Consider the following 15,472-nt stretch of genomic DNA (forward strand, 5'->3'; position numbering starts at 1 on the left):
CATAACGCTATAAATGCTTCACCCACGTACTACAAATACAAATAATCGCCAACAGAACCTAAACACCTAACCTAACCTATCCTATGCCTATATGTGCACAATATGCTAATATATTATAATATTAATTTATACTTGAGAAAAATTCCCGTTTTGAATGAACAGCATGTTAAAATTTATGAATGCGTCTGTGGGGTCGACCGCTGGATGTAATGGACTTGAGTCGAGGACGGGTTGTTATGAGCGTTGAAATACAGGAATGAGTTGTTAAGAGTGTTGCAACACAGGAATGATATGTTACTGTTGCAACACAGAAATAATGTGTTTGTAAGTGTTGTAACACAGGACAAACATATTTTTTGTGGGTGTTGCAACATAAAAATAATATGCTGTGAGTGTTGCGTCCCGTAATTTCTGTGTTGCAATGCTCCAACACTCAAAAGATTATATCCTTGTGTGGCATCTGTCAAACACATTATTTGCATGATGCAACACTCGGAACACGTTATACCTGTCCGTTGCAACATTCACAACACATTAGTCCAGTGTTGCAATACGCACAACAGGCTATTTGTTTTGTGCCAATCCGACAACACACTAATCATGTATTGCAGTGATGTAACACAACACTCACAATTTATAATTAATGTGTGCAACACTTACCAAACGTCATTTCTGTGTTGCAACACTCACAAAATGACTTTTTATGTGTTGTAACACTTACAACACCTTAATCCTGTGTTGAATCGCTGCCTCACTCACATGTTATTGTTGTCTCAACACTCATAAGACGTTAGCCATATGATGCAACACTCAACTCGTTTTCCCATCCAGCGTTAAACGTTGTATTCTTGCACGATATAAATTGTTCATTGCTAATATGTAAACTAAAAGTTATAAAAGATTGAAAAGACTTATTTTTCCATCCTCTTTTATCTAAGTTATAAAAAAAATCAATAAAAAAATCAATAAACAAATAATAAGTGGAAAGAAAAGTAAATTATATGCAATTGACTAGTGATTAACGATGATTAAGTGTATAAATACAAGTGGGGTAAGGTTCTTGAGGTTATCTTAAGATGATTTCAGGGCATAGCGTCCCCACGGCCCGGTCTTCGACCAGGCCTTTTTGTTACACACCCCCAGGAAGCTGCCCGTAGCAGCTGTCTAACTCCCAGGTATCTATTTACTGCTAGGTAACAGGGGCATCAGGGTGAAAGAATCTTTTTGCCCATTTGTCTCCGCCTCCACCATAGGGATCCTGGAACCTGGAACCTCAGGACTACGAATCCGAAGCGCTGTCCATCCAGCTGTCAGGGCGCTCTGTCAGGTGATTAAGAATCTTAGAAATGTGAATGAATTAATAAATACATGATTTAACAAATAATTTAAATGTGATAAATAGATATTTAAAAGATGTTTGAATAAATATGTAAAAACTGAGAATATATGAAAGAGGATAAAATAATTGAAAAACTAGGACTGAATAATTACAACTAAAATATTATTTGGACAATACTTGGACAATATATGAAAAAAAGTAAACGTTCAGGAAGAGGTGGAACTGGTGAGCGCGTGAACACCGGGCCCGACCTGCTAGTCTGACCACGACGCTTCCTGCTTGGTGAGCGCGTGAACACCGGGCCCGACCTGCTAGTCTGACCACGACGCTTCCTGCTTGGTGAGCGCGTGAACACCGGGCCCGACCTGCTAGTCTGACCACGACGCTTCCTGCTTGGTGAGCGCGTGAACACCGGGCCCGACCTGCTAGTCTGACCACGACGCTTCCTGCTTGGTGAGCGCGTGAACACCGGGCCCGACCTGCCAGTCTGACCACGACGCTTCCTGCTTGGTGAGCGCGTGAACACCGGGCCCGACCTGCTAGTCTGACCACGACGCTTCCTGCTTGGTGAGCGCGTGAACACCGGGCCCGACCTGCTAGTCTGACCACGACGCTTCCTGCTTGGTGAGCGCGTGAACACCGGGCCCGACCTGCCAGTCTGACCACGACGCTTCCTGCTTGGTGAGCGCGTGAACACCGGGCCCGACCTGCTAGTCTGACCACGACGCTTCCTGCTTGGTGAGCGCGTGAACACCGGGCCCGACCTGCCAGTCTGACCACGACGCTTCCTGCTTGGTGAGCGCGTGAACACCGGGCCCGACCTGCTAGTCTGACCACGACGCTTCCTGCTTGGTGAGCGCGTGAACACCGGGCCCGACCTGCTAGTCTGACCACGACGCTTCCTGCTTGGTGAGCGCGTGAACACCGGGCCCGACCTGCCAGTCTGACCACGACGCTTCCTGCTTGGTGAGCGCGTGAACACCGGGCCCGACCTGCTAGTCTGACCACGACGCTTCCTGCTTGGTGAGCGCGTGAACACCGGGCCCGACCTGCTAGTCTGGCCACGACGCTTCCTGCTTGGTGAGCGCGTGAACACCGGGCCCGACCTGCTAGTCTGACCACGACGCTTCCTGCTTGGTGAGCGCGTGAACACCGGGCCCGACCTGCTAGTCTGACCACGACGCTTCCTGCTTGGTGAGCGCGTGAACACCGGGCCCGACCTGCTAGTCTGACCACGACGCTTCCTGCTTGGTGAGCGCGTGAACACCGGGCCCGACCTGCCAGTCTGACCACGACGCTTCCTGCTTGGTGAGCGCGTGAACACCGGGCCCGACCTGCTAGTCTGACCACGACGCTTTCCTGCTTGGTGAGCGCGTGAACACCGGGCCCGACCTGCTAGTCTGACCACGACGCTTCCTGCTTGGTGAGCGCGTGAACACCGGGCCCGACCTGCTAGTCTGACCACGACGCTTCCTGCTTGGTGAGCGCGTGAACACCGGGCCCGACCTGCTAGTCTGACCACGACGCTTCCTGCTTGGTGAGCGCGTGAACACCGGGCCCGACCTGCTAGTCTGACCACGACGCTTCCTGCTTGGTGAGCGCGTGAACACCGGGCCCGACCTGCCAGTCTGACCACGACGCTTCCTGCTTGGTGAGCGCGTGAACACCGGGCCCGACCTGCCAGTCTGACCACGACGCTTCCTGCTTGGTGAGCGCGTGAACACCGGGCCCGACCTGCTAGTCTGACCACGACGCTTCCTGCTTGGTGAGCGCGTGAACACCGGGCCCGACCTGCTAGTCTGACCACGACGCTTCCTGCTTGGTGAGCGCGTGAACACCGGGCCCGACCTGCTAGTCTGACCACGACGCTTCCTGCTTGGTGAGCGCGTGAACACCGGGCCCGACCTGCCAGTCTGACCACGACGCTTCCTGCTTGGTGAGCGCGTGAACACCGGGCCCGACCTGCTAGTCTGACCACGACGCTTCCTGCTTGGTGAGCGCGTGAACACCGGGCCCGACCTGCTAGTCTGACCACGACGCTTCCTGCTTGGTGAGCGCGTGAACACCGGGCCCGACCTGCCAGTCTGACCACGACGCTTCCTGCTTGGTGAGCGCGTGAACACCGGGCCCGACCTGCCAGTCTGACCACGACGCTTCCTGCTTGGTGAGCGCGTGAACACCGGGCCCGACCTGCTAGTCTGACCACGACGCTTCCTGCTTGGTGAGCGCGTGAACACCGGGCCCGACCTGCTAGTCTGACCACGACGCTTCCTGCTTGGTGAGCGCGTGAACACCGGGCCCGACCTGCTAGTCTGACCACGACGCTTCCTGCTTGGTGAGCGCGTGAACACCGGGCCCGACCTGCTAGTCTGACCACGACGCTTCCTGCTTGGTGAGCGCGTGAACACCGGGCCCGACCTGCTAGTCTGGCCACGACGCTTCCTGCTTGGTGAGCGCGTGAACACCGGGCCCGACCTGCTAGTCTGGCCACGACGCTTCCTGCTTGGTGAGCGCGTGAACACCGGGCCCGACCTGCTAGTCTGACCACGACGCTTCCTGCTTGGTGAGCGCGTGAACACCGGGCCCGACCTGCTAGTCTGACCACGACGCTTCCTGCTTGGTGAGCGCGTGAACACCGGGCCCGACCTGCCAGTCTGACCACGACGCTTCCTGCTTGGTGAGCGCGTGAACACCGGGCCCGACCTGCCAGTCTGACCACGACGCTTCCTGCTTGGTGAGCGCGTGAACACCGGGCCCGACCTGCCAGTCTGACCACGACGCTTCCTGCTTGGTGAGCGCGTGAACACCGGGCCCGACCTGCCAGTCTGACCACGACGCTTCCTGCTTGGTGAGCGCGTGAACACCGGGCCCGACCTGCCAGTCTGACCACGACGCTTCCTGCTTGGTGAGCGCGTGAACACCGGGCCCGACCTGCTAGTCTGACCACGACGCTTCCTGCTTGGTGAGCGCGTGAACACCGGGCCCGACCTGCTAGTCTGACCACGACGCTTCCTGCTTGGTGAGCGCGTGAACACCGGGTCCGACCTGCTAGTCTGACCACGACGCTTCCTGCTTGGTGAGCGCGTGAACACCGGGCCCGACCTGCTAGTCTGACCACGACGCTTCCTGCTTGGTGAGCGCGTGAACACCGGGCCCGACCTGCCAGTCTGACCACGACGCTTCCTGCTTGGTGAGCGCGTGAACACCGGGCCCGACCTGCTAGTCTGACCACGACGCTTCCTGCTTGGTGAGCGCGTGAACACCGGGCCCGACCTGCCAGTCTGACCACGACGCTTCCTGCTTGGTGAGCGCGTGAACACCGGGCCCGACCTGCCAGTCTGACCACGATGCTTCCTGCTTGGTGAGCGCGTGAACACCGGGCCCGACCTGCCAGTCTGACCACGACGCTTCCTGCTTGGTGAGCGCGTGAACACCGGGCCCGACCTGCCAGTCTGACCACGACGCTTCCTGCTTGGTGAGCGCGTGAACACCGGGCCCGACCTGCCCGTCTGACCACGACGCTTCCTGCTTGGTGAGCGCGTGAACACCGGGCCCGACCTGCTAGTCTGGCCACGACGCTTCCTGCTTGGTGAGCGCGTGAACACCGGGCCCGACCTGCCAGTCTGACCACGACGCTTCCTGCTTGGTGAGCGCGTGAACACCGGGCCCGACCTGCTAGTCTGGCCACGACGCTTCCTGCTTGGTGAGCGCGTGAACACCGGGCCCGACCTGCCAGTCTGACCACGACGCTTCCTGCTTGGTGAGCGCGTGAACACCGGGCCCGACCTGCTAGTCTGGCCACGACGCTTCCTGCTTGGTGAGCGCGTGAACACCGGGCCCGACCTGCCAGTCTGACCACGATGCTTCCTGCTTGGTGAGCGCGTGAACACCGGGCCCGACCTGCCAGTCTGACCACGACGCTTCCTGCTTGGTGAGCGCGTGAACACCGGGCCCGACCTGCTAGTCTGGCCACGACGCTTCCTGCTTGGTGAGCGCGTGAACACCGGGCCCGACCTGCTAGTCTGGCCACGACGCTTCCTGCTTGGTGAGCGCGTGAACACCGGGCCCGACCTGCCAGTCTGACCACGACGCTTCCTGCTTGGTGAGCGCGTGAACACCGGGCCCGACCTGCCAGTCTGGCCACGACGCTTCCTGCTTAATGAAGAACTCACCAGTCATACAGTCATCCACCTCACCATACATCTTCAACTGACAATTGAGGTGTGTGAAGGAGAAAGTCGGGAAGGAAAAAATAATCTTTATGAGAAGAGGATGTAAGGCAAGGTAAGGAAATGATGAGGTGAAAGCGCCAGGCCAGTGTGAATATATAGCACTTGGAAATGACATATGGATGCTTACGGGATATGCATGCCCGTGCCACCTCTTCGGTGGCTTAATCTTTATCAATCATTTGAATTGGCTGGAATGTGAGGACGGAGTGAAGGAACGGTGCACAGCCACTTAGACCATCGGGGATCGAACAATGACCCTGCAAGAAGCGAAAGTATGGGGTGGAAAAACGGTGCCCAATCACTTGGACCTTCGGGGATCGAACAGCAAAAAATATTATATAGACATGATAGATCTCAAAAAAATTTAACAGAGCGAACTTTACGAAATTACTTTCTTCAATTTATTAAGGTATATCTGGGAGTTATTCTAAGTGTATTTATTTAATAAATAAATATTTTTTTTCTGAATAGATTGTTTATGGGCATACATCAACAGCTTCTACAACCTAATTAACAGTGGTTCATCTTGCTTAACACTTACGTATTATTGAGACCTAAAGCTGATTTGAACATTTTATCTTGTTTAAGTAATGAACTCAAGGCAGAGAAAAAAGTGAATATAAAGTGTATTTGACGCATAGTTCAGATAAGATTTTTCTTATCTTAGGTTTCAAATGTTTGCCCGAAGCTTAAAAAAAGTCTTAAAAGATTTTTGCCTGTATCGAGGACTTCAGTGAAAAGGTACTTAATCATATACAAATTTCGTATTTTCACTTAATTATGTAATATAGTACTAGTCAAGGTAATTATGGAAAATTAAAGTAATAATGAAGATAATTATGGTAATATAATAATAATTATGGTAATTGTTGTAAAACTATAGTAATATTTAAAGTAAATATGGTAATATCATAGTAATAGGTCAAGTAATTATGGTAATATTATAGCATTCGTTATGGTAATTATCCCATATTCCTTTTAATATGTCACGGCAGTTAAAATATTTTTGATTACATAACTTTATTAACACATGAGAGGAAAGATTCGCGAATGAAAACCTGACTTTAGTTAAAACTTGTCATATTCATATCGAAAAATATACAGAATTAACACGATTGCGCACACACATATTGTAAGTGTTGCAGCGTACAAAAATAGCGTGTCTTGAGTGTTGCAACACAGAAATAAGGTGTAGTAAGTGTTGCAATTTTTAATAAGGTGTTATGAGTGTTACAACATTGAAATTAGAAGTTATAAGTGCTGGAACACAGGAAGCAGGTGTAGCGAGTATTGCAAAACAGAACATGTTGTGAGTGTTGCAACACAAAATGATATATCCAGGGATGCAACACATAAATAACATACTGTGAGGGTTGCAACATGTTATTACCGTGTTTTAACGTTTCAAAACACTCAACACATCATGCCTGCGTTGCAACACTAACCGCTATTTCTGTGTTACAACATGCAACAAAGTATTTCAATGTTGCAACACCTAAAACATATTTACAAGTATTGCAGCATTCACTACTATTATTTATTTTCTAATACTCACAGTGCGCTGTTGCCACGCAAGAATCACAATACGTTATTGCCTTGCAATACTCACACCATGTCATTGGTGTGTTGTAATACTCACATCACGGTATTACAGTGATCCAATTTTTCAACTCTCGCCGTGCAATTTCTGTGTTGCAACACTCACGTTAGGACCGTGATGCAACACTCACGTTAGGACCATGATGCAACACTCACAACTCACATTCCCATCAAGCGTTTAACGTTGTATTCTTGCCCGATATTAATGTTTTATTGCTAATATGTATATTTGAAAAAAAGTTAGCGATTGAATAAAAAGCAAAAGATGATAGAAAATACAACTAACAAGTCATTAAATAGATGAATAAAATAAATAAATACAACTTGACTGAATAAACAAATTACATTATATTTAACATTTAATAAATATTGATTAGCTAGAGAAATATAGGTGATTTAATATCTAAAAGGGGGTGATTGCACTAGAAATTATTCTTTAATAGAATCATTACCATTATATAAATAGATATATTAAAGTTTCTGTAATTGACAAATAAGACGTGATTGAAGATTTAAAATGTGATTAAATAGATGAAAAATGCGATTGAATAATTAAATCTGAACTAAATTAAATGTTTAAACTAAACTAAACTAAACTGAATTAATTAATCTAAACTAAACTGAAATTTAACTAAATGAAAAAAAGAATATGAAACGGTGGAGTTCGAACCGGTGACCACGTTTACGCCGGGACCGACCGCCCAGTCTGACTACGACTCCTGCTTAATGAAGAACTCATCACTCATACATACATCCACTTCATCATACAAGTGAATGAGGTGAATTTGCCAGTCTGGGGCGAGACCTCAGATTGGCATGAAGTCACAAGCGGTGTCCCACAGGGCTCTGTACTCGGACCTATCTTGTTTATGATATACGTAAATGATCTTCCAGAGGGTTTAGACTCATTCCTCTCAATGTTTACTGATGATGCCTGAATTATGAGAAGGATTAAGACAGAAGAGGACAGAATGAGGCTTCAAGAAGACCTGGACAAACTGAAAGAATGGTCCAACAAATGGTTGTTAGAATTTTACCCTAGAAAATGTAATGTAATGAACATAGGTGTAGGGAGCAGGAGGCCAGATATAAAGTATAATTCAGGAGATAAAATTCTTCTAGAATCTGAGAGAGAGAAAGACCTGGGTGTTGATATCACGCCAGACCTGTCCCACGAAGCCCACAGCAAGATGATAACATCAGCGGTATATGCCAGTGTGGCCAGCATATGAACGGCTTTTAGAAACTCGTGTAATGAATCATTCCCAACCTTGTATATCACGTATGTCAGACTAATTCTGGAGTATGCAGCTCCAGCATGGAGTCTATATTGTGGGAAAAACCTGCTGTTGGGGAAAAACCACACACACACTAACACACACATTGTACTCTAACATAGATGGGATTACAAATAAAACAAGTGAACTCGGAGAATGGGCACTAGAAGAAAACCCAGACATAATAGCACTCACAGAAACAAAGCTAACGAAAATCATAACAAACGCAGTGTTTCCACAGGGCAACTATGTAGTGAGGAAAGAGAGAGAAGGGAGAGGAGGAGGTGGTGTAGCGTTGCTACTAAGAGAAGGTTGGAGTTTCAAAGAGATGGGAATTCAGAACTGTGAAGGTTTCAGTGACTACATATCAGGCACCATAGCAACTGGAGGACAGAAAATTATAGTAGTAGTCATATATAACCCCCACCGAATGTCAGAAGACCCAGACAGGAATATGATAGAAACAACTTGGCCACCATCAATATAATAGAGAGAGCAGCTTCTGTGGCTAGCAGGAACGGATCCAGACTACTAATCATGGGAGACTTCAACCATGGGATGATAGATTGGGGAAACAGAGACACACATGGAGGCCCAGACACATGGAGAGCTAAGCTGCTGGATGTGGCAACAAGAAACTTTCTAAGTCAACACGTCAAGGGACCGACAAGAATGAGAGGAGGGGATGAACCAGTCTTGCTTGATCTGATATTTACCCTAAATGAGTCGGATATAAGGGAAGTTAAGTTGGATGGCCCCCTTGGGAATGAGTGATCATAGTGTATTGAGCTTTGAGTACTTGGTTGAGCTAGGAATTATCACCCCCCAAAAAAGAACTGGGAAACAAAGGGCTGGCATACCGAAAGGGAAACTATGAGGAGATGAATAAATTCCTATGGGATATACATTGGGACACAGAACTTGGAACCAAGTCCGTACAAGACATGATGGCCTATGTCACCAGCCCGACAGGAAAAAACAGAGAAGCAAAGGATGAATCCGTGGTTTAATAGGACGCTATAATTACATTAAATGTATATCTATATGTTTCCACGGACTTTGGGTCAGCCTTTGTGACCTTTTGGCTGTAACATTTGCTTACGTGACCTAAGGCTGTCTTAATCTTTGACCATACCTCGGTGTGACCACAATCTGACTACTCGTGTGTATTACCACTTATTTTCCTCACCCATTTGATAAGTGATGTAGTTCTCGATTCACTACCTCGTACTTTCTCCTATGTTGTATATTGCAACAGTACATCGACCTAATTCACGTTGAAGCGGCTACAACAGCAGCCACTGCTTCCAATGGTCATAATCATATCACAATTACTGTGATGCCTACAACAGTCCTACGCACTTAACTCTGTCAGCAAAAGCTGCCACACGCCTTCCATGAAAGGTATATCGTGTAGCTAGCATACATGGTGTTCTTGCTAATGAAAGCTTTCCAATTATTCATTAATGGAATTGCATTACTCGTACAATACCTTTGTCATTGCAACTATATTTAAATTCCTCTTTGTTTGTAGCTCGGTGGATATTGTTTACCGAGAAGCGGACAGTGGGCTTGATCATATTGCGTCACACTATTTCTTATTAACTTTATCCCTTGCCCGCGGAGAATATACCCAAACACTTGCATTTGTAGAGCAGAAGGTTTTGCCTAACCAGCGCATGTGCCAAGATCCCAACACATTTCCAGACTTTTGTTGTGATGTTGATCTACATGTTGATTCAAAGCGACATTTTGCTTTCCTTAGTATATTTAAACACTTTTTGGGGATGGTTATGTAACGTATGATTGTTACGTCGTTGGGTAGATTAGATACACATTGTTTAGTGAGTTTTCATATTTATTTATTAGTCTTGATTACAGTAGTCGGTTGGTGGCATTGTCGTAAACGTTCAGACGGAGCTTGGAGCAGAGCAGAGAGCTGAGTGAGGCCGGAGTTGCGGAGCTCTATGTGGGAGAGCGTGGCGGCTCGATTGGGAATTGCCAGTGTCTGAACTTGGGGAGCGAGAACGTTGTAGCTCGATGTGGTTGTAGTCTGCTGTCTGCTCTGTGTCGAAGCTTTAGCGTCTTGGGTCAATTAGATCTGTACCCGCTGAGTGCTACATTGTTAACTGTGGAAATTGTACTGTTCGCTATTCCTCATATCGCTTGCTTATATGGTGTTGGATATTTCCAACATCGAATACAGCATTGTTGTATTCTCATTACTTATTACTAACCATATTAATATTGTAGTAAGTAAAATTAACAACTCGTAGAATTCTCATGTACTAATAATTCATCTGTGCATTAGGCTAGAATTCTCACGTCACCTGACGCCAGTATTGCGTCAGATTTCTTTACAGTAAAACACATTATATACAATTTGTGTGAGAATTAAATACGATTCTCCATAATTAAAGCATTCTGTATGACAACTGATTGCAGACGAATTGTTCTCTAACTAAAAGCCGAATAGAGCGTTAGAATCATAGCGTCTACCTCGCGATAGAGTTAACGTCATCAATGAATGTCATGGGGAGACATTAATTCTTCTCCCTTATATATTTACTATTCTTAAATCGGTAAATAATAATATTTCGTTCCTCTAAATAATAAACCCGTCCAGTCTTTAGAGTTTCAAGCGCGAATGCGAGAAATATTAATGTTCGTGACAATAATTTGTGTTATGAACGTCGACTCGGCGTGGGTTGGAGGGACGCCATCCCCTTCAGTCGGTACGCGGACACGTGCAGAGCCGAAAGGAGGCAGAACTGTGCTTACCGTACTCATAAAGGACGCCATTGCCCAGCAAATCGGGCAGGTGTTATTCATCCTCAGATGAAAGCCGCCACTGTGAGGCGTGAACGACCTTGCAGATAATATCTTCAACTAGTGCTGGTGTTAAATGAGGGACCCCTAGACTTGGTTCCTGACGACACGTGATCAGCCAGCTTGAAACGCATCAATCCAGGATAGGTTCACCGAAGCCTGGGATGCGAAATTACGGCAATCTTAATACTTATACAGTGCCCACAGCTAAGTACCCTTTATTTGATGCATCATTTACAGGTTTAATAATAGCGGGGTGATTGTTCGTCACGCGGCGAGATAACACCTAATAACAGGTGATTAGAATTCCATCTGTAGATATTAATAATCTTGAATATGAATTGAGTAGTTAAATCAATTGCTACTGGTAGTTATTTATCTTGCAGCTCGAGAGACGAATTCCTCATGCTGTCTTCTCCATGTTAACCGTGCCATTCGTCAGTGTACCAGACTTGGAGATTAAGAGGACTTCCATGGTTATCTAAAGGAATCTACTACAAGCTAAGGCTTATTTCTTTTTATCCATATCCTTGCAATTTTGATGTATTCAGAATGTTTAATATTAATGTGTGATTTACTGTAACTCATTACTATGCTCATATTCATGTTCTTCTTTATATGAATAATATTATATTCAGCATTATTTATAGGATTAGATTATTATTAATTGAATTAGTGAACGAACCACACTGATTCCTGGACGTACTTACCTCCAGCAATAACCCCCCAATGTAGGTGTTTGAGGTTTGTTTCTTTAATAATACAGCCCATTAATTATTCTTATGATCATACTTTCTAGTCATATCCATAGTCACTGGTTTTTTTCTAGAATTTTATCTAATGATCTGAAATTCTCAGTTTCCCTCTTTACTTTAAAAGTGGGTGGTCCTTCGTAATTTAATTTACTACTTTAATTATTAATTAATCAGAATCAAGCCCAAATATCCCACATTATGGTCCTTATCGAACCGGATAGGCATTAAATTTATAATTAAAATATTAACCATTAATAACTAATCCTTGTGTGCTAGAAGCTAGACTAACTATTTAATTAATTGTGTCAACTAACAGTGTAACACACCAGTTAGCCTAGATCACACTAAAAGCTACCTTATACATAGCTTCAGTGGGTCATAACCAATTACCCACAACATTTAGACCTACACTTCATACTGAAGTAGAATCCTTAGGTCACCAAGAGCAACAGCTCATAACCTTATATTAATCACTAACACCAATTAAGTGTTAACCATTTAGGCTATACCAATGTTTCAATACATGGCTGTCAGCAGACTGTCCATTATAGCCTGAATCCATGTTAAAATTACTGATTCACTCAAGTCAGTTGATCATTAACATTTAGAGATCCAGTATACTAATATAAATTACTGATCTCATACTAGTTAATCATTACTAACCCTGATAACATTTTATTCCACAATTAGGAGTACATTCAGGAGTTAGATAACATTTACGGCAGTAGAATACTTGCCAAACACAATTAATTCTTTTGTGTTCATTTAATTTCTTATACACATAATTACACAAGTGTATATTATATAAAATACAAAAAAACCAAAAACACAGCACAATTATTTGCACATTACTGCACCATAATATAATCTTTGCCAACCTTAGGTAGGTAGCAATTTAGGCTGTGATTGTGTTGAATTTGGCACAAGCACAGACTAAATATAGTTGTAGTTTCTCAAGTAGAAATTCTCACGACTAGGCTTGAGCTAGTTAGTGACACATATATTATTCTTTTGTGCTGACCCTATCAAGGGTGGGATTAACCATTTATTGTGTAATTATTTTATTGCATATTTCTATGTATGTCTTTGAGTGTTACTGTAAGTCCACTACCCATCCGAGGCTGATTTAGAAGAGCTAAGCTGAGGAACACCTGTAGTGAGACCAAGGTACCACTCAAATCTTAGTTGCTTATTATTAGGTAGGGAGCTAACCTCTAAATGAGGTAAATTACAACCAGCCTCAAGAAATATCAGGCTGTCAATAATTATACCTGCTCTGCATCAAGGAGCAGACTATAGCTATACCACTAGCTACATAAGCCCTATCAGGCTGTCAATAATTATACCTGCTCTGCATCAGGGAGCAGACACCCTAGCTATATCACTAGCTATATAAGCCTTATAAGGCTTCAAATTTACATCCAGAATGGATACTCCTGAAATATTAAAGAGAATCAGTATTATCTTGAGAAGTCTCCAAAAGTACCTATCAAGACGACTTAACGACTGCGACAACTGTTTAGAAAACAATCCAATTGACTTCTTTGAGTTCAACCTCTACACAGAGGCAGCTAACGAAAAATACGTCCAGGTGAAGGAGACCATCGAGGCTTATAAAGACAAACTCTTTAGCAGTAATACTGACCCAGACGAATTAAGTCAGATCGAATATGATCTTGATGAATATGAAGATACCATTCAAGAAAAGTTAGATCACTATAAAAGAGTGCTTGCGAAACAAAATGATCCTGATTGGATAGAACGTTTTTGTAGAAAAACTACAACCGAGCAAGCACACTGCTCAGATGAAATACATGAGCTAAATCAAGACGAGGAGAATCCTCCAGTCAATGCTGATCACTATATAAGATCAACAACTGAAGTTCAACTTTCATTTTCTAACCTCTCATCTAATACCGCTTCATGCGATGATTTGTTTACAGAGTCTGATCAAATTTCAGACCACTCTTCTCAATGTTCCCTGGATTCTATAAGTTCGATACATAATGCTACTGAATTAACTAGCTTATCACCAGAACCCAGAGAAACAAGTGAAGCTGCAGATGAAACAAGTGAAGCTGCAATGATCAGTGAATCTGAACCAGAAAATGATAAAGCTAATGCTGCAGCAGCAGCCGAAGCTGTAATTAAAGCTGAGGCTAAGCAAGAAGCCTTGAGCAACACAAGTAATGGTCACAATTGCTCACAACAGCCTTCTAAAGTAAGTGCTAACAATGAGAAGACTATTATAAACCTTGTGCACCAATTATTAAATTTATCTTCACCAGAGCAATCAGTTGACGCTTTACAAGACTTTAGTTTTCAGCTTGAGTCACTGATAAATTCTTTCAGTAAAGAGGTGGATCACCCAACTACTGAGTGGATGACTAAAATTATCATCCAAAGAAAATTGTCTGGTGACACACTTAATAAACTATATGTATGCCAGAATGGTAATACCCTGTCAATGCAGGATATATTTACAGGTTTGCGTAATATGAGCAATCATACAGCAGACCAAGCAATTAATGCTAAATCTGAATGCACCAAAACTGTACCTACATCAGTTTCCTTACCTGAAACTCCTAAAGTGACACTGTCACTAGGTAACCAAGGTGCTAATAATCAATGTAACAACAATCAGTCAAATACTGATTCATCAGTGAGGCCTAAGAGCCCCACAGGTGCTCCTAAAGTGACACTGTCACTAGGTAACCAAGGTGCTAATAATCAATGTAACCAAAATCAGTCAGACACTGATTCATCGGTGAGGCCTAAGAGTCCCACAGGTGCTCCTAAGAGACCTAATGGTCCAAAGAGCACTGCTAATAACTCCACAGGTGCTCTTAAGAGACCTAATAGTCCAAAGAGCACCCCCAAGAGCCTAGTAATGGTTCCCCAGAGTACACCAAGTACTCACAAGAGAATAAATAACAAGCAAATGCAAGCAGCAAACCCATCACAACCTGCAAATACCGTTTTACCTAAACCGGTAACACCTAAACGATCTGTAGGATGGGGAATGTGCTTGTTTTGCAATCAAAAACATTCTCTGTACAAATGTACTAATTATCCTAATAGAGACACAAGAGTCAGACGACTCAAACATTTACACAAATGTACTAGGTGTCTCAAACCACATAATGTTAACAGCTGTGACACCCCACTGAACACCTGCAATAGGTGTAGAAAGGGCAAACATCATGCTGCACTGTGCAAATTAGTTAGGACTAATTATGTCAATCCTAGAATAGGACGTAGATAATCTACACCGGTACAGTGCTGCAAGGTGCGAGATGTGTACAGCGTAACTTCACAAGCATCTCAAGTGGATGCTACTTTGCCTACTGCCCAACTTCAAGTGAAGAACAGAGGAGCCAAGATCACCACACGTGGACTATTTGATCAAGGTTCCCAGAGAACTTTCATTACTCAAAGGGC

The 15,472-nt window shown here is 44.9% G+C and overlaps 1 protein-coding gene across 4 annotated transcripts in view; it reads left to right on the top strand.

The window, feature by feature from the left end:
- Window positions 1–15,472, top strand: part of LOC138363901 (uncharacterized) — a 329,278-nt gene that overhangs the window by 256,205 nt on the left and 57,601 nt on the right. The gene's annotated exons all lie outside the window — the stretch shown is intronic.

This window comes from Procambarus clarkii, chromosome 12, assembly GCF_040958095.1.
Source record: "Procambarus clarkii isolate CNS0578487 chromosome 12, FALCON_Pclarkii_2.0, whole genome shotgun sequence".
In the NCBI taxonomy this organism is placed as follows: domain Eukaryota; kingdom Metazoa; phylum Arthropoda; class Malacostraca; order Decapoda; family Cambaridae; genus Procambarus; species Procambarus clarkii.